The sequence below is a fragment of the Larus michahellis genome, chromosome 2 (assembly GCF_964199755.1).
Source record: "Larus michahellis chromosome 2, bLarMic1.1, whole genome shotgun sequence".
Classification (NCBI taxonomy): Eukaryota; Metazoa; Chordata; class Aves; order Charadriiformes; family Laridae; genus Larus; species Larus michahellis.
In genome coordinates, this window is record NC_133897.1 from 87,123,966 (window position 1) to 87,151,772 (window position 27,807).

Below are 27,807 nucleotides of genomic sequence, written 5' to 3' on the forward strand. Positions count from 1 at the left end.
TGGGGTTAAACCACAACACTTAATCATAAGAGGCACATTTTGTGTTGTCTCATGTTCTCTTTGTGTTTATTTATAGGGCTCAGTGAAAAGAACAGAGAACATCTACTTTGGTAGATGGAAACAGGCTTAGAAACCACAAGGGTACCCTGAAACAAGAAGACTGGGAAGAGATTTTACCTTAGGTTTTACCATTTCTCTGCCATACAATTCACTGCATACTCTGCACTCCATCCTGCCCTTGTTTTCCCACATCTCCTTAGTTTGCATGTGTGTCCTGGTTGGGGGTGGAGCAGAGCCAACTTTCTGTTCAGTGAAAGAGGCTCTTGCTTGTACTTGATGCTGTGACAGCCAGGGCCAGCTGACGGGGGTGTTTACCCTGTGGAAGGGTTACTCCTGTGGACAGGTCAGGTGACCCAAACTGGCCAATAGGGTGTTCCATCCCATCTGCCACGCTCAGTATAAAAGCTGAGGGACCAAAGGGATCAGCTTGGCTCCTCTCAAGGGATTCTTTTCTAAGGGCTCCTCTTCAATGACTGATGTCTGAAAAGGACCCCGTCAGCTCATCTGCCTTTTGATCCCAGTCAGCGTGTTCCAGTTCCCACCCGTCACTGAGTCCAGTCTGGAACTTTCCCAGTGCCTGCCAGTGACATCTCCCTGGGACCTTGGTATGGTTTTGTGTGTTTGTATATATTGTATCTATTTCATTGTTCCCTTTTTTTAATTGTTAGTATTTCATTAGTTTAGATTTTTTTGAAGCTCACAAATCTCTTTTTCTCTCTTCTTCCTCTCAGAGTGAGAAGTGTGGGAGTACTTCTGTTGTCTTGTTGTTGGCCAACCTGGCCCAAACCATGACAATGTGGCTCTTTTGCTCCGTTCAGAGGTGTTTTTCTATCCATCTCATTGCACAATTGTTTTGCCTGTGGGCATGGTCATGATCCCTTTAAAACACCTAGGAAGTCATGGCATCTTTGTTCTTAGCAGATCCACATGAAGATATTTAAAATGGCAATTATCCGGTTATCTTAAATCTTATCAGTATTAACAGAACATGAAAACCACTTTGAATAACAGAAAATTCTCACACATCTAGCCTTTAACGATGTTGCTGTGTAGCAGGCACCTAAGACTCATTAGAAATGCGATATAAAATCATTATATTTGATAATACTCCAGGTGTATTCCTGGATCTGAAGAATGAAGTTGTTTAAAAGCAACTGTAGCTCAGGGTTTTGTAAACAAAGGCACTTCTGTTGAGTTTCTAACTATTGCACTGACAACACAAGACTTTAAAATCCGATCACTTATAAGGTATAAACTAAATGGACCTTCTGGCATGTTGGTGTCTGTATCTCTTGAAAGACCACAGTTATATACAGAAAAGTGTATATAGGGGAATCGCAGCACCCTACTTCTTAGGAAGGTACTTTGAAAGGTGTAAGTTGCACTTAAAAGTGTTCTGGGAAGCATTTATCACAGATGGATACTATGGGGAAGCTCTTTGTCAGGCTACCATGCTCCATAGTAGCAGGCAGAAGGGAAGAAGTAGCGAGAGGAGTCAAAGAGCTAACTTCTACTAACTTCTGGGAGGGAGAAGACTACAAAAGCAAATTGGAGACACAGAGAAATATGGATTTCTGTCCTGGGTCATGTGTGTACACCCGATTTCTCCATTATGACTAGGCTTCTTGATGTGCAATGGAGGGAGAAAACAAGATATTAAAGAATTGGTGCAGAGGGTGTTCCCAGCAACTCCCAGGAGAAAACAGATTGGGAAGCATTAGCTAAGGAAAAAAAGCTGTTAAAAGTCCTGTGTTTGGTGGTTGTGTTCATGGGAGGAAACCTTGTTAATTTTGCTTCCCGTGAGGTACAAATGAAAGATGTGATATCCTCAACTCGTGCATGCAGGAAAATTTTCATTTGAAATACATCAGGATTAAAGTATGGAACAACTTTCCCCAGGATTTAAAAATTAGAAAACAGATCCCACAAATTCACTGGCTGCAAAATCAGAAAAATATTTTCATGTTGTGAGATTTCAAAACTACTTATATAGTATTTCTATAACTTAGTTTCTTATCCTGCTGCATAGGGAAAAGGGAAAATTATACTTACCATGACTCACAATCCTTCTGTAAATTGAGCAGCAGACTGAATGAAAATCCCAAGGGTTTTTTTGTGAACTACAGAATTTGTTAACTTTTCTAATGTTAGAAGCAGTCTTGAGATACACCCCCAACTATGACTAGTGTACAGACTGAGAAATAACGTTTACACTAGCCATGTCGCCCAGTTTCTTTTTTATGTAAATCCGGGTGGTTAGGTGAAGAAGTGAAACAGATCCTCTCTTCCCATATTCACTTTTAGCTTAGCATGGTGATCCCTTCTTGGCTCTTGGTTGAGTCTATGCATAACCCTGTGCTGCAATACAAGTAAGTCTTGGCTAGAAAGCTACTAAGTCATTCAGAACTGAACTCTGCGTATTATGCCCGGTTATCTAATGTACCTACCATATATGCAGGAATACATTTGCATTCTCTTAACAGGCAGCAAGTTTCATGTTTTGGCAACAAGGCTGGCCCACAGAGGAGAGGCTTCTTAGTCAGACTTTAGGTATCTAAATTCAAATAGATTTATTCTCTTGTGGTTTTGGTTTGATTTTCTTCTTCCATTGCCACTAGCTGCTTCACTGACAAACCAAAATAAGAAACTAGAAGTTTTCTTTCTGTTCAGGGAGAAATGCCAGCACTTCTTAGAATAGTTTTTGTCAGTAGGCACGTAGCCTGTTCCCTCTGTTTATCCTTAACAGTTCAGATAGTTTCAATTTTCTTTTTTCTCATCTTCCCTCTGAAACACCTGGGAAAAAAAAAAACATTCTGAGAATTTTCTTTGAAGAATATTCTTTCCTATTTTTAAAACTCATATTTATGGTTTCTTTTCTATTCTTATTTCTTTGTAATCGAAACATATCATAAAACATAAAAGAAACAAAGCATGTAGCTTTCTAATGTTTTTGAAAAAATCAAGTTTACATAATGCATTTGTGAAACAATTATTTATTCAACAAGAAAAGCAGAAAAAATATTTCATTATTACATTCTTTCACAAATTTTTAATTTGCACCCATAAAAAGGTGATTGAATGTTATCCTATTACCACTGATGTACATCATTATGCATGTGTCTTTAAAACCCAAGGGAAAAAGCAGCTGTACTAGTTTATTGCTTTCTTAAGTTCTTGATTATGTTATTTGGAATTATTTCCATAAAAAAAACAGAAAATGAATCGACTAGCCCCAGCATCATTTTTGCTTCTGTGATTAAAGCTGAAACAGGAATATATATGTTGCTGATAAATTGGCAAACTTTACAATATGTTTTAATCCATTCATTCTTGGGAAGGAGTAAAAAATTCTCTATAAACAGTGAAGAATGAAGATGTACAAAACACATGACTATTGGCAAATTACAGTTTCCTATTTCTATAAAATACTGTAAAATGCCGTAGTCAGTCTAACAACGATACACTCAGAATCAGCATGTTGTGAAATGTGGGCTGCAAGCTTCAGGCCCCTTTTGCTAAGCGGGATATTACCATAAACATCATGATAGGGCCACAGATACCTCATTTTCAGAATTTAATTAAAAGATCCACAACAATTTGAATGGGACATTGTATTTAAAGCTTTTCTTTAAAATTTACATTCTCTTTTTGTATTATTACTGTGTATTTTATATGGTAAGATGCCCTATGTGTGGCCTGAAAACTGGATACTTCTTTCTAAAGGAATGCAATTAGATGTTGCATCCTGTTATCCCTGATGTCTCTTGCCTCACGATCCTCCAGATGGGGTTGCAAGCTGAACAAACTATTCTGGTAGATCACACCCCACTCCTCTCTTCCTGAAGTCCTGTGATTCCCTCTCAGCAGGTAACAGAAAATGTCGTTGTCACATGAATAAGTGCTTCCACCACACTATATGGTGGATCTGCATATGTCATTTGAATCCCTTGCCTGGCCTTTTTACTTGCCTTTATTTCCCTTCCTTTCCTTTCCTTTTGCTTGCATTTATTTTCCTTCTTTTCCTTTATTTTATTACCTTTGTAATAAAGGTATAATATGTATGTCCAGCCTTCCTGGACATACATAAAGGGTCACCTTTTTTTTACTAGACAGTGAAGTCAGGAGGAGCCTATAGTTTCAAAGGTGCAGATCAGTGAGTAGATTGAGCAGGTCTGTGTTTTGAAGAGAATTGTGATGTTTTCTACCCATAGGATCTGCATGATTAGCTGTCTTAAATTAGATTATCCTGATTTTATACAGGTGACTATTAGAGTAAGTAGTGATTATGGTGGTATAAGGATTGAGAAAAAAACTAATTTTACTTATATTTCCAATTTTTACATCAGTTGCTATTTCCATATGTAGATATAGCACTGTTTGTTGGAGAAAGAACTGAAGAAATTCAAGAAGACAAGAATGAAAATTTTAGAATCTGGAAGACATTCATGGTGAATAGTCACAGTGAGAAACTTCTCTGGGCTGACCACTGATTTTAAAATGTTGACCATTAAGTGCCCTCTTCCTGAGATTTAAGGAGAAGAGTTAAGATTTTTCTAGCTCTAGGTAACATTTAGGAAAGAGTTAAGTTTCCTTCTCAAGGCAAACTTCTGGTGTTTGGGAAATGCAGTAACTAATTTTATTCTTTTTTTTTCCGATGTAAACATTTTTAGCTTTGAATTGTGGTACATACCATTGCAATAGATTTATTTAGCTTTTTGAAGGTGGCAGGACACAGTTGCACACCAGAAAGGTGTTAAAAAATAATCGTATCGAAAACAGGAAAATAAAGAGGCTTTTTTGAATACCATCAAACTCTTTTAAAAACAGCTTGCACTTCATCAAAGTCTGTTTCCCCTTAACACTTTTTGATGTATCATTTCTTGCTGTTAATTGACGGTGAAAAGCATGCTGGCAGTGTGAAGCTTTGGAAATTGTGGAGCATCTCTCTTTGTATATTAATTGATCTGATTACAGATCCTATCATATATACTGTACATAGGGGTTTTTTGTGTGCACCACAGGGAAATTTCAATATGGCATTAAAAATTGGCCTGTTCTTCTGTTTGTATTTTTGATCAAAACTACAAAGTTCTCTCTTGCTTTGCTTACAGAGATGCATAGAAGAAATCCCCAATGTGTAATCAGTGTGAGACCAAATTACACACACAGAACCCTTGGGTGTCTGTAATAACGATAATAGTCATTAAAGTTTATACTTGTGTCACAAGGGTTTTTATATATGCTGCTTGAAGTAGTTAACTAAATCTCTATATGATTTGCTTTCGTTTGTACAGAAGTGTTTTTGGAAAGATAGCTACCTCAAGGTTAATAAAAAATTATTGTTAAACGAGAGAATTTTATTTTCTCCCTTGGTCTTTCTGTGCTATTAATAAATGCTGACACAAAACGGAGTTAAAACTCTAATGGAAAGCTTAAGTAATGACTGCAGTAACAGGCTAACGTTAATTAAAAGTAAAATAATGGTCCTCAGCCACCAGGCATATTCTAAATCTTATAATCTTTTTTAAGGTCAGATTCCAGTAAAATTTTCAAGTTCCAGTTAATTTTCCAGCTGTTCTCTTTAAAAAAAGTTTCATCATCTTCAACAGGTTTGCTGCAACTTTGGTGTATATGTTACCACTTACTGATTTTCCTGGTGGGAATTTTATATTGTCAGGAGAGTGGCTAGAGTCTATGGGATGTGACATTCTCTGGGAGGTTTTTGCTGATTATTTAGTAGGTTACATACATTCCTGGCCACTTCCCAATTGTCTTGGACAAACCAGTTTCCCTAGATTCCAGTTTCCTCTGTAAACTAAGTGATAGTCTGTATTTTAGAGGCTGGTTAGCATTTCTGTCTTCAGATCCTGAAAATTACTTTTCTAGAAATTGTGAGCAACACTCTCGCCTGCTATGTAGCAATTATAATTGTTTTTACCACTGAAAAGCTGATATATCATGCTGTGAAACTGGATGGTAACTATTTTTTTGTCCTCTTGGCAAAATGCTGGGCTGTGAAGAGTAAGGTTTCACCTAATTCAAATTAATTTGGGGAAGGCGGGAAGTTCAGCTAGAACATTAGTAAGTTCTAATCAATCAAGTTTGTTCTTAGATTAGAGTGTTCATGAAGTAACTTGACTAGCAATTAACTGCGCTAATTGACAGTTGAATTCCTAATCGTTGTAAAATACTGACCATCCAGCTCAATATATCTAAACCCCACCTTTTCTATAGAAGCTCCTTAGCCTGATTGGCTGAGTGAGCTGAAATTATATTATTTGGAGCACATTGCAAAACTCCGTGTTTATATGTATCGTTACTTTTTGGATAAGACAAAAGCAGGAGTCAAATCGTCACAAACTCTTTGTTGCACTAAAACAAGAGGTCAGTAAAGAAGATGAAAAATTATTTTCCTGCTGCAGGATATCATGTCTCTATGTCACAGTGCTGGTTTTCTGGAGATGGATTTAAGGCAAACTATTTTGTGACACTTTTCTTCCCCTTCTTCCTTTCCTCTTGCATCCTACTCTCATTCCAGTCTGGCAGTGGAAAACCAACTTAATCTATTCCACTAGATTACAAACTTCCCCATGTACGAGATGCATCCTCAGTAAAATAAATTTTCAAATTGAATATGAGGTTCTTATTTGCCGCATTAATGGATGCCTTTATAAAGTAATTAAATAAACAAATACAAATAAGTGGTATGCATGAATATTTAATAGGCACAAAGTTGTGTTTCATTTCAACTTAAAGCTAATTAAATGGCTTGCAGTCAGTGTTCTTAGCATGGCATAACTCTGGAGGAAAAATTATATTAATCATTCAACAGTTACTTCTGTTATAAACGAATTCATTTGTTTTCTATCTTTGTGCAATTGGTAAAAGCATCTAAAAAACACAATCTTTATTGAAAACATTCAGAGCTTAAATCTCATAAAATAGTCTTGTAGAAAAAGAACTTTTGTTCTCTTTTTAATAAAAATAAAACTTTTAGCTAGACAAAGGTAAAATAATTAATTCACACAAAATAGAAGATGAATCAAAGTCTTGTGGCACCAGCTGAAAAATAAATCTATGCAATTTTGTATGGCTGCTTTGAGACCCCTGTAATATTTTCTTTATATGCAGTATGACTAATCAGTTTCTGGGATTTTAATTTTGTTTTAGGATTAAATTTAATTTTAGAATTTGAATTTAATTTTAGGATTTCAATCAATGCATTCGCCAGGCAATATCATGGTATCCAGTGCTCAACGTATTGTTCAATGGGAAATCTCTCATTGACTTCACCAGTATATATACGTCCATTAATATTTTGTATTTATGTCATTTATCATAAGAGTAGTAGTACATTACACTGGCAGAAATACTGGGCTCTGATTCTGAAAGGTCCTGTGTGGTGTAGGTTCCTGATGTCTGGACAGAATCCATTAGTCAAAGACGGGATTAAAACTAATGATTATTAGTATAAAATTGCTTTCTTAGAGACAGAGACTTTATATACAGAGACTGTAAACAGAGTCCCATTGATTTCAACAAGCGGAGTGGAAGCACTGCTAAATATCAGTTGAAAATCCCTTGTTGAGTAGTTGAAATCCCTTGTTTAAAATTTCATATCCAAATGTTGTGATAAACACACAAGCATTTAAGAAGCAACTTGGAATCTTATATAACATGCATGTGCTATATCTACAAACAAAAATCCACTATTTTGTAAGAAGTCATAAATGGACCATTTTTAACATGATTTACTCTCCATCCTGGGTATGAAAGAGGGCTTTCAGCTATTTATAGTGACAACACTAAACCAGACAGTCTTTTTTTTTTGGTTTATATATACTTTCTATAAACTCCTTGTATTGGATAAAGCAATTTCAATGTACTTCTCCCAGTATTATTTGTACTTACAAGCACTCAGTGTAACAGTAATAATAGCAACTCACCCAAATCCCTGAGAAGGGGGGATGGTGTTCTCAGTCTGTATTTCCGTACCCACATGGCTATAATAACATTTAACAAACCAACTGATTTTACACACTTATACTTCGGTTTTATAATTGAGCTGTGTTGATAACAATGTCAAACACAAATCGCTCCCCAAATAGCAGATCTAATGAAGCTTTGTTTCCTAAAGTTATCCCACTGCACAATGTCATTGTCATTAGACTGGCCTTTATTTCCCACCCTCTGTGTGATGCATACCTTCATGTGGCCCCTAAACATGCCACAGTAAACACTGATCCCTTCCATATGTCCAGCAATTTCAATGCCATACCCCAGCTGTTTCCCTGCTCTTACTTGGCTGGTCAAGTAAGCAACCAGTCCTTGACGTTGTTGATGTAAAGCTACTTTATAGCTGCCTGGGCTGGTAAATATATCCTCGTTGCCTAGGTACTGGCAGTCAAATGAATGAAGATTACAGAGGAACTCACAATTTAGGTGGTCCCACACAAATGCATTACAAAGATACCTTTCTTTTACCCTGGTGTCAGTTTTCATTCAGCTTGTAGAGGGATAATCTTTTGAAGACTTTTACCCTTTTGCTTCCCGCTACTGAGATTAGGTACTGGGTTCAAAATACAGCCGGATAAATTTGGCAGACATACACACATTCTGTATGAATAGGTAAGTTATTTTTCCTTAGGGAAAGAACCTACGGAGTAAATCTAATGATTAGCATTTTTAGGTTCCTTGAACATCAGATCCTCCATTTAAAATTTGTTAAACTGGCCTGTCACTTACTCAAATACAAGTACACCTTTCTTTGTGTAACTTCCTTTTATTTCTTTCAGTCACAGTTAACAACTATAGTGCGCTTCATTTGAAAGCCAAAGCAACTCTGTTTTCTCTTTAAAGATAAAGAAAGACCAACTTAGGTACAGTTACCAACTCAAACCCCTTCATTCCCTTCAATTTCTTTTATTTGCTTTCAGTAACATGCTATTAAATTCCTTTAACCTCATTGCATACAAAATTTGCTCTGCTATAGGAAGGCCGGTATATCATTTATGTTCTATTTTTAATATGATACCTAAGCTGTGTGACTTTCTGTTCTAGAAAGATATTTTTTCTTTATTAAAAGGAACAGTTGTCATAAGATCTATCAGAATCTAGAAAAATACTGGTATATATCATTTGTGCATCATTGGTGCATATTAATATTGCTGTTATATTGAAAACTTGTTTCTGGAATCAGTATCAATACACCTTTAAACCTTAAAAACCTTCTAAATATACTTTTTCTAATTTCTCGCCTCTTTTTAAATTGTTAGATGAAGCAGATTTACAGTATCACCCAAAGGAGTCAGATTTGGACTATTTTGAATGAAGAGATGACAACATGATGAAACCAAATAAAGGAACATCCATCCGATCGAACGTATCCACAGCTCTAATAACCAACTGAGTTGCTACATTCCACTTTTCCGTAGGTTTTTGTTAATTTCCACGTGCTACTCCATATATTTACACAATATGAGACCGTCTGGCACAGAATGACCCATATCTATATTATTAAATTCTCTTTTCCTTTGAACAGGATGACTTACGGCCTGTGCTAACACCCCAACCACACTCAGGAATTTCTTGCAAGGATGCTAATAGGAATGGACTGCAATCATGCCATGGACCATTTTGATAACTTAAAAACATAGAAACAATTGATTTACTTGGGAATTATACCTGGAATTGCTGAATATCTAGTATAGATGTGGCCCATACCCATGTCCAACCAGAATTTTCAACTGCTGATCTCACCAACCAATTCTACAAAAAACTGCAAAAAGATTTTCCACCATGTCCTCTACTTCCCCTCATACAGCACTCTGACTTCAAAGGTTTTTTTTGTCTGAAGACAGCTTTGGTAACAGGTAGCCTTCATCCAGCATCCCAGTCACAAACAGGGAATATGATCTTACTGCTTTGGCTGGGTTACATCAAACAGACTTTTGGACCTAATTCCCTGTTATATGACAGTTCGCACCTACTTTACTACTTTTCCCAGAGATCTAAGCCTAGCCGTTGCCTTAAAACAATGATAAAATGCAAACTCACGTTCTGTTGTTGTTATTTTTAACAGAACACCTCACTGTGAAGCTGGAAGTTTCCACCATTCCTTTAAGAATCTGTTGGGAGGATACAACCTATATTACTTTTTGCAGATTTGCATCTAGAACAATAATAAGCAGTGAATACTGAATAATACATATTAAGAATAAGAAACATTCTGAATATAACTGCATTTAAAACATGTTTTGCATCCAACTTGTAAACATGTTTACTAGTACTCCTGATCTTTTGAACACTTGCGGGTTACAAGGAATCTGATCCTACAGAACATAATAAAACTGATTTCATTCTCTTCTGTTAAAACAAGCAAACCAACTCATGGGTATTCACCAGACCTGTTTTACTCAGGAGGCCCTCAAAGACCTGCCATGATTACGTTCCCAACAGTGAACCCTAGACAGGGGAAAAGCTGCATGAATTTGTCAATCAAGTCCAGTGCTTCACTTCCGTATCAGCTCACACCACAAATCACTTTTTTCAAAGTGGGATACTATATGTAAATCACTGCATAACTTTGCTAATTTCACCCCGCCAAGATCTAAGCACAACACACAGTACCACCATCACCTCTTGTACAGATCTATCCACCTCAGAGTTTCACTTTGTGGTCTCTTATTCTTCAGTGATTCCCTAAAGTTGAAACTCTTTTGAGCTTTGTCATTACTCCATAGCTCTTGTAAATAACGCCATCTTTTCATTTAAGTTGACTTTTCCCCTAAGGGAGAAAAAATAAAGCATGCAGTGTAAGTGAACCTAGCTAGAAAAGTAAAAAAAGACTTCTCATAAACGATTGAGAAAATATTTGGATCCTTTTATCCCTTTCTGGAGAGTTTTAATGCTATCAGAAATAAGGGGCCAAGGCACACTTCTCAAATGGGGAAGTGAGTTTGTAGATCAGTATGGGTTTATAAATTTTAAATATCATTGTTGCTCTGCTCCACTATTTTCAGTAAGTTTTTCACCAGACAACCCCATGAATGGGGTTTGGAGCAAAGGTTTGTAAACCGTCTGTGTTATCAAACTCTTTTAATGCAGCGTTTTCAGCCTGCTTTCTTAGATAAATTAGATGGATGCAGCCATACTATCTCTCCATCTGTATGTTTGCAGATGTCTCCTAATAACTTTAGAACGCGTTGGTCATTTCAGTTAAATTTATCTGAGAGTAGAGCTCTCAAGGGTATTCTGTTACTATTAATTCAGTAAAAGTTAGTAACTCAGTGTAGAGACATTAGTGGTGGAAAAGCAGTTGCAACTCTGGTCTGTGATTCTTCCAGAAAGAAGAACAGGCCTAATCTCTTATTCTTCAGTGATTCCCTAAAGTTGAAACTCTTTTGAGCTCTGTCTTTCCTCTGTCCATTGTCATTGCTAAGAACAGCTACCTAATCAATGTACCTGCAGCTCTGAACTAAATCCAGCAATTTTCCGTTAAATGTGAGGAGAAATAGGAGGGAACTTTGTGCAAGGGAGAAAAGAGATGATATAAGGATATAACAGGGAATGGTACTACTGGAGAAATGAATGATTAGGAAATATAGAACACTACCCCATAAAACACTTAATTTAATGATCTCTGCTTTTCATTCAACAACCTCCCTTTACTAGCCATGTTGTATTAATAGCATCATTGGATCAGAAAATGGCACTGACAGGAGAGAGGTAATCATACAAAGTTCATTGTTTAAGTGTCTTCGAATATAAGGGTGAGAAAGATTTCAAGCAGTTGACATAGCAGCGGCTGCTGGCAGGAATTGTAGGTGCCAAAGACAGCACAGAGAGATTTGTCTGAGGCAGATTTTTAAAGGACAAGCAGGAAGTCCCTCACTGAAGCATATCTGGAGAGTGGCATCTATGAGAAATAGTTGCTTTTTGTGCTTTCCACTGAGGTCCAAACTCAGCAAAATACTGGGAGCTGGTGTCTCACCCAGAGACAAAATACAGCAATTAAGAAACTTGGACTCCTTTTCCTCTGAGAGGCAGCGTCTTCAGGCTGCCACTGCATTCAGTCTCCAATTTGAGCATGAAAAAACACAACCTGACACAGCAACCTTGAAAGATTGCTGACCCTAAGTTGCAGCTTTTACTTTAGGTGCAATCCAGACTAAAAGTTGCTTTTCCTTTTGTTTGAATGGTTCTAATGTTTCAGGAAGAACCATTCCTTTCTTAATTTCCTGTAAGAGAACAGAAAGTCTGGAGGGAAAAAGATAAGCTTGTGAAATGTGCATTTTTTTCAGACCTTTGTTTTAATGAAAACTATTGGAAGTGAATCAAAACCACACTTAGACCTTGATTCGCCCTGAAACCTTATCTACTACTTGATGCCATTCATTTTACATAGAAATATTCAAGGAACTTAAGTAACTGGCACCTTAGCTTTGAAGCCTGATGGTAAGGCAAGTGAGCAATAATTTTGAATATACTACCACTGCATATATAAGAGGTACAGCAGATAGATAAATGGCTAGATAAACAGGGAGAGAGAGAGAGATTTAGCTATCACCAAAATAGCGAGTGAAGAGGCGAAGCTGTGAAAGACTGTCTCCCCTCAAATATCAGGCTTTATGCAAGGATACATGGCGTTTCTCCTCCCCTTCTTTTAATCCCTAGGAACAGAAATTATTAGCAGAGATTTTATAGTGGTGGGCATGTACCAAAGTAATCACCATTTTTATTTTTATAAGTATAGATAAAATAAAAAATACAGTATTTATGTGGAACATGGTCTCTGTGCAAGTAGGCATGTAAGTAATACACAAACATGCATTGGCATATATATAGTAAATGTAGGCAGAATTTCCTTCCTCTGATCTGCATTGCAGATATCCTATCTACATTGGGAAACAGTGTTGGATATTCTGTAGTCATTTTGAGTACAGAGCAGCCTGACGAAATTTGCATTAGAGTTGCACAATTTATATGAAGAGAGTATTTTTTTCCTGGATATCTAGAGTGCTGGTCGTTTTCTGTATAGGAATACCATTTTTTTATGCAGCTTTCTTGTTCTCATTATTTATTTATTCATTCATGCCTTAATTGTTACATTTATAATATATAGTGGTTTTTTAGTCAAAACTTTCAGGATTTGCTCATCAAAATAAACCGCATTGATTCTGCTTCACTTAAAAAAAAATAAATTTGCCGTGTACTTCAATGATGATTTACTCTGTTGACCTTATATTCTAATGCATATTTTATCCCATTAACACTTTTCAAAGCTAAGTGAAAAATCACTGAAATGAGATTTTTGTGTGTTTGTGATGTTGCACATAGGACATTATAATTTCATATAGAATTTAATTACACTCTTGAGGATTAATCATCATCTTTACTTACATAGCAACATTTCAAACATGTAAAGGAATGATTACAGATTAGGATGTTCATGAACAAACAAGGATATCTTGATATCAATTGATTTCAAGGAAAGTTAATGTATTAGTTAAACAGAAAGTATTTCAGTGGGATATGGGTGGCACCCTTGTGTATAGCTAAAGTTAATGATGATTTTGACTTTGTACCAATTATAACAAATCTTATCGCGGGCAGAAAATGTGATACTTTTAATATTTTGATGTCTTCAAGAATCCCCAGGCAAATAATCCTTTTACCTTCAAGGCACAATGCAATGCAATCCAGTGCAATGAAAAACTGAAGGTCTCAATTTTCAGAGAGCTTTAGGATATCGGTTTGAATCCTTATTGTTTTAGAGTCACTTTGGAATTTCTACAAAGTTACAACTTTTAGTACAGAATGAATTCAGGAGTACACATATTCCTTGTCTCACAAGAACTTTCTTTTTATTTGTTTTGTTGCTTTTTAGTTCTTAAAAGAAAATATATTCTGTGAATCTATTACAAGAACTGCCCTTCTGACATGAATCTCAGGCTTATCATTTACATGTGCATCAATGAATGTATTACAATTACATCAACCATTGCCTGCCTGAAAATTGAAAGCAGACTTTTTGCTCTACTGAAATGTTTTGCATTATGTTAGGGTTGTTTTGTTTTTGTTTTCTTTTGTTTATTTTTTTAATGTAAATTTATTGACTCTGTACTCTGCCATTTACTTGCATTTTAATTTAATATCATGACATGAACCTGTCAGTTTCTGTTGCCCATACTTTATAGGTTGTTTGCTACAAGAAGTCGCTCAACAGAATTTTATTTATGTAGAAACTAGTATTAAAGATTGACATAGCTCTTCTTCACATGATGTTGTAAAAACTTATTTTACACGCTGTCCTTAATATACAGTATCACAAGCACTTTTTATGAGGAGGGAAAAAAAAAAAAAAACCACAATTTTATAAGGGATATAGTGAAGATAAAATTCTTGTCTCCATAATGAAGGAAGGTCATTCCAAAGAGGTGAAACATTGCAAAAAGGTGGAGATATGAGACTTCAAAAAATTATTAAGAAAATCTAGTGTTTCATATCTTAAAATGAAATTAATTTTTACTGCCTGTCCAGGAGAGTGTGCTGTGTATAAGATAAAATTAGAAAGAGATATAAATAATACATGGTTATATTCTATATATTATTGTGTTTAGTTCTGGGGGATTTGCCTTAAAATCTGTTACTCTATCCATTAAAGGTATTCTAAAGAAGAACATATTCATTTGATATGTGCTGATGATTGGAGTTTTTTTCATGAACTTTAATAAAGTGACTCTGCCCTTAATGATTTTTTCATTTTTCAGTTTGTGAAAAAAAGGCAGAAAAACTAGAAGGCAATATTGGAATACTATAAATAATAATGTAATGACAAAAATTACTTTCAAGACAGAATATGGGGAAAATATGAGACGTTTCGATTGTTCATTTATTGAAGACCTGAAGATGGTCACCAGGAGTGGCTAGCAGGTCGAAGGAGGTGATTCTTCCCCTCTGCTCCATTGTGGAGCACTGTGTTCAGCTCTGGGGCATAAGAAAAACCTACTCAAGCAGGTCCAGAGGAGGGCCACAGAGATTATCAGAGGGCTAGAGCACCTCCCCTATGAAGACAGGCTGAGAGAGTTGGTGTTGTTCAGCCTGGAGAAGAGAATGCTCTGGAATGACCTTATAGCAGCCTTCCAGTACCTAAGGGGGGCCTACAGGAGGGATGGGGAGGGACTCTTTATCGGGAAGCGTAGCGATAGGAAGAGGACTAATGGTTTTAACCTGAAAGAGGGGAGATTTAGATTAGATTTAAGTAAGGAATTCTTTACTGTGAGGGCAGTGAGTCACTGGAACAGGTTTCCCAGGGAAGCTGCAGATGTCCCGTCCCTGGAAGTGTTCAAAGCCAGGTTAGATGGGGCTTTAAGCAACCTGATCTAGTGGAAAGTGTCCCTGCCCATGCCAGGGGCACTGGAACTAGGTGATTTTCCAACATGAACCATTCTATGATTCTATGATTTGGTGAAGATTTACAAAGCTTTATGGTTTTTTTAAAAACACCTTTCAGTATTTTCATTTTAGTCTTCAATGGAAAAAATGACAATGATGTTAATCTAACTGCATGATAGATCCAGAGTTTTCTAGCATCAAAATAAAAAATTATAACTAATGTCTGTTCAGGGTCTGATTATATTTTGTACTTCCTCTTAATTCAGCTTCCTCCCATTGATTCATAAGTTTATACCATCCTTTGCTAGTTGTGAGTGTTCCCTGAAGACTACAGATAGCACGTGAGGCAACACAACAGAATTCATCTGACAAGACAAATAATGTTCAGCAGACAATGTAGGTTATGATGTTCTGAACATTTAGGAGGAAGAACAACAACAAAAGGCAGCAGTTCCTGTTCCTGTACAAGTTAGCTGTCCTTATATTCAGTGGCAGTAGCAGCCTTCCACTCCTGAGCTGCAGGCAAAATATTTTTTTCTCAGTCATCCTGCATTTGTGCTCTGTCTTGTATCTAACCTAGTTAGACCTGACTGGCATCCACTTTATTTGAGAAAAACCTACACTTAGCTTAGATCTTCTGCAGGCCAAACCAGGCCAACTGCAGGCTGTCCCAGAGCCTTGCCCTCTGAAAAAGGCACAACGAGTCAAAACTCTAGGTTCAAACTGCTTTTCTAAAAATGCTGATGGACCTCTTTGATATTGAAAAAGAAGTGCTGGATGTTGGCTTGTGGCAGTGGGCAAGGAGCTTTATTCTTTGAACGATCATGGAAAACAACCACAATTAAAAAGGGATTAAACTATATTTACTAATTTTTATTTGGTAACAGAATCATCAATGATAGCTGCTTATGCTGTCCTTTGGTTTCTGTCTCAGCGGCAGCAGGAGCAGCACAGCACGAGAACATGTGGGCATAAAAGAACAGCGGGAAAGATTCAACGAATGAAAAGAGCATGTAAACAATACCAAAGCTAAGCAAATAAATGAAAGAAGGCATGAAGCTGGTGCTAAATAAAATATGCAAGAAACCCAAAACCAAATCAAAAGCTTTTAAGAGACTCAGTCACCATGGGAGCATTTTCTAAAGTAGACAGTGCAACAGAAAAATAAGTTTCAGACTTATCTCTGCAACAAGTCCGTAAACAGGGCCTTTTTTAAAGAGACACAGCCAGGCAAATCTTGTAGAGATCTTTCTAGCCATTTCACCCATTCCTTTCCTTCAGGGTTTGTATGCCACATTTTTCTACCGCAATAAAAGTTAGTCATGAATATTTGACTCAGAATACTACTTACTAGAAGTAAAAAAAGAGAAGCACACCCAAGAACTGCCAATAGACTCAGCTAAAAGTAACCAGTAATCTGGTGACTGAGGCAGTTAATGTGAGATGAGCATGGCTTAAGCAAACTCCCAGACCTGGATTCTAACTTGGTAATAACAGATCTCTTCCTCAGTAGTCTCCCCTTTCCCAACTCCATGTCATGTCTGGACGGTCTGTAAGGCAGAGAAATACAAAACAAAACAAAAAAATCCCATACATGTACACATACCTGCTACTGTAGATTTTCACACCTTCTTGGTGCTGGAGAAGGTGGTGAGAAGTCACAGAGCTTTGAGTTGCAGCTAGGAAGGCAACACGCAGGAGGAGGAGCCTGAAGACAGAATCAGTTCTGACACCCTGGTAAATACACAATTACGGATGCCTATACATGCATCTCCCAGATCTCAGAGGAGCATGTTAGCTGCTGTTCTGCATTTTACTAGATCTTATTTCTTGACTCTCCGTCCTTCCTCCCCAAAACAACCAACCATACCATTAAAATTTTATAAAGTCTTTGTCTCCTTTTTTGAAATTTCCAAACTCCAGCTGGGGCTGCCTTGTAGAAATATTTTATAAGTTCACAATAAGCATTGAAATACTCCTAATTCAGACATATTTCATGAGTATGCTTGTGTACCAGGTACGCTGCAGAGATACTGATGCTTCATTGCCTAATGAAAAGCAACAGCTTTTTTCTCCTTGACCTGGCTAGTACTGATATGCTACCAAATGGCTTCCTCTCACAGCAGTCAGTGTGTATGATTCTCCAAAATGCACAATTCTCTGCAATGCGTGTGCCACAGTCACTAATGTGTGTTTTCTGAAGACACTATTTTTATCTTCACAAAGTAAGTAGATGTATTTTTAAGAAGGACTGTACCTTGTGACACTGGTGTGAATGTATACTTGTGTCCCTCAAAGCTTTTGTTGTCCTGTGTTCCTAGCACCACAAGCATCTAAGTACTGCTTTTAAGATTTTGTTGCTCAGTTCCTAATATTGCTTATTCTAATGTTTTCTTTTCAGTCAGTGATGAGACTACAGAGAAAATATCTCTTAATGCAAAGAATTTTCCGATTAAAAAATGACAAATATTACCCAGTTTCACTCACTTTGTTCAGAGGAACTTTCAAGTTACTTTACAGATACAGCTAGACAAAGGACAAGTAGCGTTTGGATAATGACTGCAAAATCAGTGCATCCTTTATGTGAGTGAAATGTATTTAATGCAAGCACATGCCAAAAATTAAAAAGTCTTAATTCACAACATTCCAAATATGTTTTATTGAACTAAATGATTCTTAGAGAAAGTGCGAGCAACTACATGGACACTTCTTCTGAAATTAATATTACCATGGGTTTTTTTCAGAAAAAAACTCCTAAGAGTATAGTAGCTCTTGCAGAATGTTCCTTGACACAATGTAATATTAATAGGTTTGATCGAACCATATTGGAACTGTCACCATTATAACGCATGATGGATGTAGTTATCATACCTAAATGCAGGACAATCAATGATACTTTTATCTGCTAGTCTCCCAACTCTTGCCCTAGAGCCAAACACTGGGAGGTGTGATGCAAAGACAATTTATTGAAGCTGTCTTGAATTAGCCCCATGCATTTGGACAGAGATCATATTACCTAGATTATAAATGATTTCATCTAACATTGAATTGCTTCAAAAATTTTAAAGAACCCCATATATGGAATTTTACTGCCATCTTTTATAATACATGCTTCAGGAATCACAAGGGATATTTGAGAAATAATACATCCCTCTGAAGTGTCCTTTTCACCATAACCAAAGGACTATTGAACTGCTTATTTAGGATGAGGAATTTTTTCTCTTTATACAATAACTTTTATTCTGAAGGATACAGAAAACACAAAACATACTGACAAAGACTGAAGTGTATACAAAGATATCATATATCAGGCAGTTCTTTAAAAAATCCTTTCTCCTGCACTCAAACACTGGAATTCTACAGAAGGTATCAGAAATGCTGTAAAGATAGTAGGGCAATTTAAGAAGTTTGTAACAGTGAAGGTAGAATATAAACAGCATATTGATGCTGGGTTTTCATAAATTAGGAAAAATCTTTCCTTTTCAAGGAAGGAAATTGAATTAAAGCCATAAAGATTTTTATTTTTTTTTTTGGTAGAAGAATTAGTAGGGAAACACATGAAATTCAGCAGCAAATTGATAAAGTTGCTGATTGGTTTTAGTTATTTAAGGTTTAGCTTCGTGCATTTCAATAGACAAACTGCACTGTTTTTAAAGACAGTTTAGAGAGGTACATTTATCTTAACATGAGAAAAGGTGAATTGGCATCACCTTGGGGAACTATCTATAGATGGTTTTGATGAAGCTTGGAAACTTGCAAGAGCTGTGAAGGAATTTTTATAATTTTTTAGCATTTTTAAAATGCTAACAGTAGCCTTTATTTCCAAAAAGGCCATTTTTCAAATTTACCACTGTCTGAATAATACTGGTGCAGAGTGACAATCTTACTTATTTTTATATGCAATCCTGCAACCTGTCTGTGATACTTCACCGTGCCCGAAGTAGCTGAGCTCATTGTTTCTGTGTGAACTTCACCTCTGTCTATAGTGTCTCTCAAGGTTCTCAAGGCTGAGACTATTGCTCAGTCTTTACCAAGGGAGTTCCCGTGATTTTCTCTTTCTCATAGTAGGCCCTGGGTTCCAAATCCTGTATACAATACTTATAAACATCTTAAAAAACTTGACTTAAGCTCAAACCGTATCTTCCTCTGCAACCTCAGGGCAACCTGTGCTGAAGACATAATTCAAATATTTAGAAGAAAATTATTTCCAAAACAACTAGGTCCATGAGCACTGGAATGAATGGAGCTTGGTTTCCTTTTGATTCACATTCATCATTATCCATCATTGTCCATGGAATCCAGTGTCTAAGAATTGATGTGTCAGTTTTCCTAGCTGGTTTGACATTAGCCTTGCTTGTCATGTTATTTTCTATTGGCGACTTGAGCTGCCAGGAAGGTGTAAAGAATGGTGATGCCCACATAACCTTTTTTTAATAACCTCAACATTATAATTGCATTTAAGCTTCATTTATTCAGGCACTGCAAGTACCTAAGCTTTGTTGATTAAAGACCAACATGCTAGAGTTCAGCTAACTGCGACCAATATGTATGGACTGCAATCTATAAAGTCTTTTGTACATGTAATGTTACACACCTGTGAGTATAATCCCTGTTTGTCTGGCAAAAGTATCCTTTGTTTGGAGCTGGTAAATAAGATTTTGAAAAGAGGTACCATGAAGAGCTATTTACAAATCCAGTAAAATTCATTTGAATTCCATGCATCGTATTCACTATGCAGTCCTAATGACATTAGCATTGTTTGTCATTTAGGTCAGTACAGGATGTGTGCTTCTTTTTATTTTATGAGCTTACAATCATACACATGTAAACTGTTACAGGTTTTCTTCTCTCCTTCTGTTTAGCTTTGTTCATGCACATGGAGGAAGTTTTACAACAGTCTGTAAGGCTTTGTTGCTCTAAATTTCTTCCTCATTGGCTCTGAAGGCATTCTAAGGAGACTGCATTGCTAGCAAAATCTGTAAAACCGACTTGTTAACAAGGCCTGTGTAAAAATGCTGGTAAGGGGACGATGTATGTTTTACCGTGACAATATCACTTCTCAATTTGATAAAAGCAAGAAAGTGCACTTACAATCGCCTTAGGTGCTGTGAATAACCACACAAAATAAGAAATATCACCTCTATTCTTAGGTTCACTTTTTTTTAATAATAATTTTATTTTATTAAAAATATGAGTATCTACAGATACATAAAAGCAGTATTTCAAAACTCATTGTTATATAAATCCTTCTGTGTTGTGTAAAGCTTTCTGCACTGTAGGACAATTGGTAAGTGCAATAAAATGTTCTCTATCAATCCGTGTCATAGCCCATTGCTTATTGCCTTGAGTATAGCGTATAAACCAGCCAGAAGGCAATCTTTTTTTCCTTGGAAAGATAACAGCGGTGATCCAGACTTTGTATTGCAACTGTCAGAAGCTCAAATAAAATGTGGACAGTTGATGTCACCTACCATGTTTTGGGAAGAGATAGTAAATCCTTTTTAGCCATCTATGCTTTCCATGTCAATGTCAAGATTTTAAAACTATTCAGGAACACATGTATGAGTCAGTTTTTTAATTTACAATTTTACATACATATTCCTGTTTTCATATTTGTGCGACCCATATTCATAATTTTATTTGTGATACTATATTTGTACCTGCAATCATCATAGTTATGTTTGTAGTTTAGACACATTTTTTCTCACATTCTTATGTGTGTTGGCAAATGCAAAATCTTAAAAATGTCACATAATAGTGTCCAGAAATGCTGTACGCTATTTCCAGCGGTTTAAATAGACCTAAAAGGTAGCATGCTTCTCTGTAGATTATTTAAATGAACTTTTTTTTTCACTTAGGATTCAGATATACTGCATTCACTGGACCAGAATGGGAGAAAAAAGGCAAGTCAATTATGCAGTGAGTATTTAAAACTTTATGGGAGAAATAAATATTTTTGCTGATAACAATAAAAGAAAATTATTCTGCTAAATTATTTGCATATATGCCTCAGATTAAAAAAATGTGTAGAACAGTAGATACATTGATTTTTGTCACAAAGATGGTTTAAGATGTCAGTTTACAGAATTTTATTTAGCGGGCTAAGTCACTGAAGTGAACTCTGGCTGTGTGTACCCATAAAAGGGTCATAAAAGTTCATAAAAGCCAAATTCCTGCTTATTAAAGAATCACACAGGAATTAAATGGTAAATATATCTACAGCTAGAGAAGCAGTTTTGATTGCAGTTCAGAAAATTAAGTTGTGATCTAGTAAAATTAACTTTTTCACATCATGCATTAGTATAAGAAAAATAAAGTAGCCTTAAAATTGGAAGGCTGTAAAATTAATATTTCAAATTACAATATTTAGCATCATACTCATCGTTTTGATTATGTAAAATAGGAGAGAAGGGTAAAAGAGAACAGATACATCCCCAGAAAATGGTTAAGAGGCTTTGCATTCTAGGTAGATTTTACCAAAACACTCTTGGATGTCTAAGTGCAACATGTGATCTTCAAAAAGACGTGAAAGGGTATTTACTTATAAGACAATTTTAGGCAGAGGTACACTCTACCTCAACAATTACACAGATCAGATGACTTGCTCATTGTCATTCAAAATGTCTGCTGCACATGAAACAAAACCTCAGAAATAATATATCAGCAGTCCCAGATTCCCGAAAAAAGCTAAAGATCAATGACTTCTTCAGACTGATGGAGATCAGTAAGAGTTTTGAATCATATGAGTGACTTGACTGGGGTCTGTTTATATAGCAACCTAGGGAAAAGTCTGTGGATGACAATAGTTTCATCAAGGTCAACTGAGCACTTCCAAATTTGCTGAACTGGAACCCTGAAGGGCTTTATCCCAGCGATGCATTGTCAAGGTACTGCAGGTAATGCTTTTTGTAAGAACTTTTTTTGCAGTGTTTCTAAGCAATGCCTTTTTGTTTACCTTTCTGTTTACTTTTCATCTAGGGCCTGACATGGCACTTGGAACACATCATGCATAAACACTACAAAGGCTTGTTTAAATACAATTCTTCCCTTTGCTCTAAGTGATAGAAATCCCAAGCAGATTGACTATACTCTTCAATTAACTTGAAAGCCATTCTGTTGACACCAGTCTGAGAGGCTTCTCTGCTCCTCAGGCAAGAATGTGTGAGCAAAGCATAACAACATTTTTCCCAGTAGCTGGTGATGAACTGCATGTCTTAGAGCTTTAACAGACACAGAAAAACCTTTTGCAAAGGCCAAAGCCTATTCTTCATTTGCAGGCTATGTTGACACAGTTTGGAATGATAAATAAACCTAAGAATGCAGTAACATTAAATCTATACTTACAGCCTGTCAAGAGGCCAACTATGCTTTATATACGAACATTTCTCTGTATTTATGGGCATGTGCTTTATGAAGCTGCATTCAATGGAAGTATTAATGTACAGGAATATTTTCTTTTTTAAAAATTATCCAAATTTTAATGCATTGTTTTCAGTTAAAATTTATAATAATTGATAATCAAATCATGGGAGATGCATGAATTCATCTCAGTAAGTGTGTTTCCAGAAGCATGGAATTAGCAGTCTTTATTTCATAATTTAACATGTTTGGCAAACAGGATAGAATTCATGCATGTGGCTCTGATTTTAATGATTAGCACTTGCTCTAGTGAACTTTTCAAGGCTGAATTCAATTCTTTACAGGGAAGGGATCATGGTTAATGGAGATACGTTTACATTCTTCTTTATTAGGAATCACATTCCTATCACAATTTAAGTGTGCTAAGAACACTTCCACCATTTACTTTACTGACAGTTCCTCCTTGGTGCATGGGTATTCAGATCCCCATATAAGAAGGATTCAATAGACAGTATGCTGTAATACCATAAGCCCAAAGCCAGACATATTGAAGTCGCAGAAGATGCAGCTGCATGTAGCAGCATGACATAGGCTCCAGTATCATTCCACTATCAACAGAGACTCCCTTTGAGAATGAATCAGGCTGAAGCCCTCTCCCCTTATTGGCAGCTCTACATACTGAATATGAGCATATTTACAGTTCAATTTTTAAATTGAATTTTACATCAGCATATTTTACAAGGAAATACCCTAAACATCTAATTTGAACCTTCTTGCCACTACACTACAGACATCTTCTGTGCTATTTTCTGACTATCTGCAAGTATTGCTCTCATTGCACTCTTCAAAATGTCAGAATGTAGCTGAAGGAACAGCTGTTAAAATGCAAACATTTAGCTTTTTTTTTTTTTAAGTTTCTGTTATTAGGAACACGTTTTAAATCACTAGTGGAAATTTAAGTAGGCTTTGTTAGTTTCTTGTTGTATAACCAATGCATGGAGGGGAACAAGAAAGAGGGAGAGATTCATCTGTGAAATACTTTTAATTCTTGACACTTAGTTTGCTTTAAATTTACTTAATAACTAACATAATTATATTTAGATATTAATTTATGGTTTCTAGTTTTTGTAAATGGGACTACAGTACATTTTACAAGTAAGTAAATGTTAGAAAACATCTTGATTATGTTATCTTCAAATTTCTGCTCCAAATGTAGACTGAACTGCATACAGAGACCTGCTGCTTTCTCAGCAAAGATACCAACACTGTTCCTGACTGTTGCGTGAAAAGGGGCCAAGCGCTTTTGGCAGAAGATAAACCCGCTTGCATTCTAACACTCCTCACCAAGGTGGGAGGCTAGGTGCAGCTAGGTTTAAATTCTGAGCGATGCTCAATTCACCACTATCAGTCCAATCATGTTTAATATGTATTAAACTATTATGATTTGGATACACTAATAGGGGACTGCACCTTCAGTCTAGTCGTGCTCATGAACTAGCACGGCCACTCTCGAGTTTTTGGTCACGTTCAATGAGAAACCAAAATGACTAGCTACTTAAACTGTGCAGTTTATTTAAACAACAGATATATAGGTTCTTAGGATTGCCAGTGATAAATACACTGTCTGCAAAGCATGTGCAAATAAAGATATTGTTAAGTATATAAAAAGCACGACAAATTTATAAACAATACAACCTGGCTATAAATGTAGGATAGAGGTTCCCTAGAGAAATTTCTAAATTCCCCAAGGAAACACTCGGTATAATCTAAGTCTTACCCAAAGGCATCCCTACCGGGGGGAAGAAAGGCTCAGCCTGTTGACTGGTCCCGGAAGTCGGTGATGGAGTTCTCCTCGACTTGTTCGCGATGGTGTCTTCCCTTCTATCCCCTCTCTCTCTGGCTATTTTTATACTATTTTTTTATCTTCACAGTGGAGTTTGAGTGACTTTAGTCATAAATACTCTTATTATGGTTGGTATACTCAGGAGGAGTGGTCGCACCTTGAGGGTAGGTAGCCTCCAGGGTGGAGGTGTGTTTTGGTGCATTGTAATGAGCAAAGTTTGCACAAAGGACAGCATTTCATCAAAATTTGATGAAATGTTGGCTCGGGTAGTGAGTAGGCCGCTTATCTGTTATGTAGTAAGAAAGTAGGCAGCTTATCTGTTCTGTAGTACCATCTCGTTCCCATATCTGCTATTTGTCACCAGGGAAAGCCATGGAACAATCATGTTCCGTTCCATCCCTCATGTAGTTTTGCAAACAACCTTGTACAGGGAATCGCAGATGTTGCATTCTTCATGTGGCAGCTGCGGCTGTATTCTACCTCAGAAGCCTCTTGATTTTATGACTTTCCTTAATGTGTGAACAATGCTGTACTTTTGTATTCTTGGCCAATTTAGCAATTATTCCACACTGACTCTGTTGACTTTCCTGGGCTGTTTTCCTTCCTAAATGAACAGGCTGCCTTTAGGACAATAAAACTTTCTTGGGTGCACTTGTGATACGATAATGCAAACGTCAACGTGTTCTTTCATTAAAGGTTTTCAATCACAACCTCGGGCAATTCTTGCGAGGGCTTTCTACGCGCTACGTTTCCCCACCTTCCCACCCTCTGCAATGCACTGCTGTCCGTGTTAGCCAAAGAGGCAAAACTTCTACCTTGAGCAGCCACAAATCACAATCCAGAATATCAGCTTGAACTTGCACTCATTTCATATTACTTTAATATGCTGAACTGTGAGTTGTGGTCTATTGTGTGATCGTGTAGCTGAGAGATGGGATTGACTGTCTCTTAGCTAGAATACGGCATGAATACTGTAGGAGTACAAGACAGAACACTTGCATTCATGATATCACAGTTTGGTTCAGCTGAATTAATTGTGGCTTATTCAGATCAGCTCACATTTGTTTGAAACAGTTCATTGAGCTCTAATTTTCTGGTTTCAACCTCTGTCCTAAAATTAGATTCTTGGATCATTAAAGCCCCAAAAGTTCAACAAGCTCTCCAAATAATTGAACAAGATAAAATTCCCTTTGTGAAAGCAAGAACTATCTTTTTTCACTAATGAATTTCCTGCGGTAATAACAATAATGGCAACCATAATAAAATAGCCAAGAAAATGGTTTTCCGAAGACCAACCTCCACAACAGGCAGATATCTTTTTCTCTTTAACTTTTTCAAAATAGTTTGAATTTTGCTAAAACAGCTCGCAAAGAACAGTGTGACTTTAATTTTCACTAAAATTCACAGTATTATTATACTGCACCCTTCAGAGCACTGGAAAGATTCCTTGTTTTAATCATCCTCCTTGTATGGGAAAGTTTACATTTTCCAAGGTTTGGAATCCAGCTCATTGAGAACAACAACAGGCGCAGCAAGGAAAAAATCATCTAACTCTTCTACAGAACTATTCACTCTGTCCACTTAAACCAGGTTACTTCTTAAGAATACCAAGTAAATAAAGATTTCTCAGGAATAATAGGCTAAGTCTTCTGGTTTATAATGTAAGGTTTTATAGCACTTGAAGAAATGTCTAATTTTTACTGACAAGAACTTATCAATCTTTCTATGAAAAGTATGACATGGGCTCTGCCAAAAATGCAGACTCCCTTTGTGAATGAATGAGGCTGAAGCCCTCACCCCTTATTGGCAGCTCTATGTCCTGAATATGAGAATATTTTAAATTTAATTTGTAAATTGATTTTAAATTGGTCCCTGTCATTATTCAGAATATCCACACCTGTAAAGAAATGGGGAAACACAATCACAGATTCTCTAGGAGACAGTTAATACCACTCGCCAATACATGACACACTACTGAATAGATTAACAACTCGCTGCTAGCTTGCAGTTTGGCGAGACACCATAATAATTTGATATTCAAATATAAAACTGGGAAAGCTCTAGACAAAACATGTCTTATCACTGTTTGTTTTCACAAACAAATAGACCTTTTTATTCCCCAAGTATCTGCACAGAAGGAAAAGGTATTGTATCCCTATGAGTATTACACAAATATAAGTCCTTGTGTACCTGCATATGAAGAAAAGTTTACTAAAACTCACAAGTGCTGAAATAACACTGAATAAAATATTATTACTACCATCTTGGAAACAGATTGTGAATTCAGAAATAAATTAATCAGGGAAGTATAAGAAATAATTTATTACTCTTGAACAATCAGGCAAGATATAGCCATGGTGAGAATGTCTGTGAGAAGCTAATTGGCAAAATGGGGCTGTCTTTGTTTGCCCTCTTTTTCTGTAAGATAAATTGTTAAACATAATATCAAGATTGTGTATATATATAGATTTGTTCATTTATTCTTTGTAAACACCAGTGGATTGAATACTAAATTTATTGAGAGTAGTTTACCAAGATGTACCGGAGAGATGTAGAAAATATCTTTCTTTTTTTTTTTTTAAACAACCAAATGAGTTACAGAAACTGATAAAATATGTATTTTCAACTTGAGCTGGCAGGTTTGTTTCAGATGATGTATTTTATTATCCCTTCTGGATACTTCAGGGAGATAGGGAAGTATACTTTTAGTGAAAAAATGTATAGGAAAACAAAAAAACCCCACATTTCCATAAAAGAAAGAAATGGAAAAAAGCATGCCCTGCTCTGTGGAATTAATGTATTAGTCTGTATTTTACTGTCATGTCTATTTGTTTCCCAGATATTATCAGAAAAAATTTTACCCTTAAAAGTAAAATCAATAATAAAGCAGGGATAATTGCTTGTAAATAGATTTTGCATTTGAATTTTTCCTTCCAGCTTCACTTTTTTTCACCTTTTTTTTTTTTTAAATCCCATAATGAAGCAAGAACATAAAAATACATAGTGTTTATTTTAACACTGTATGCAAGCATCAGGTAAATGTTTCAGTCAGACAGTTGCAGAATATGGAACTGGATCCCAGCATTGCAAGCAAGGTGAGAAAAACTGAATGCGAGAGTGCCCTTCTGTATGCATTCAGAATCCAGACA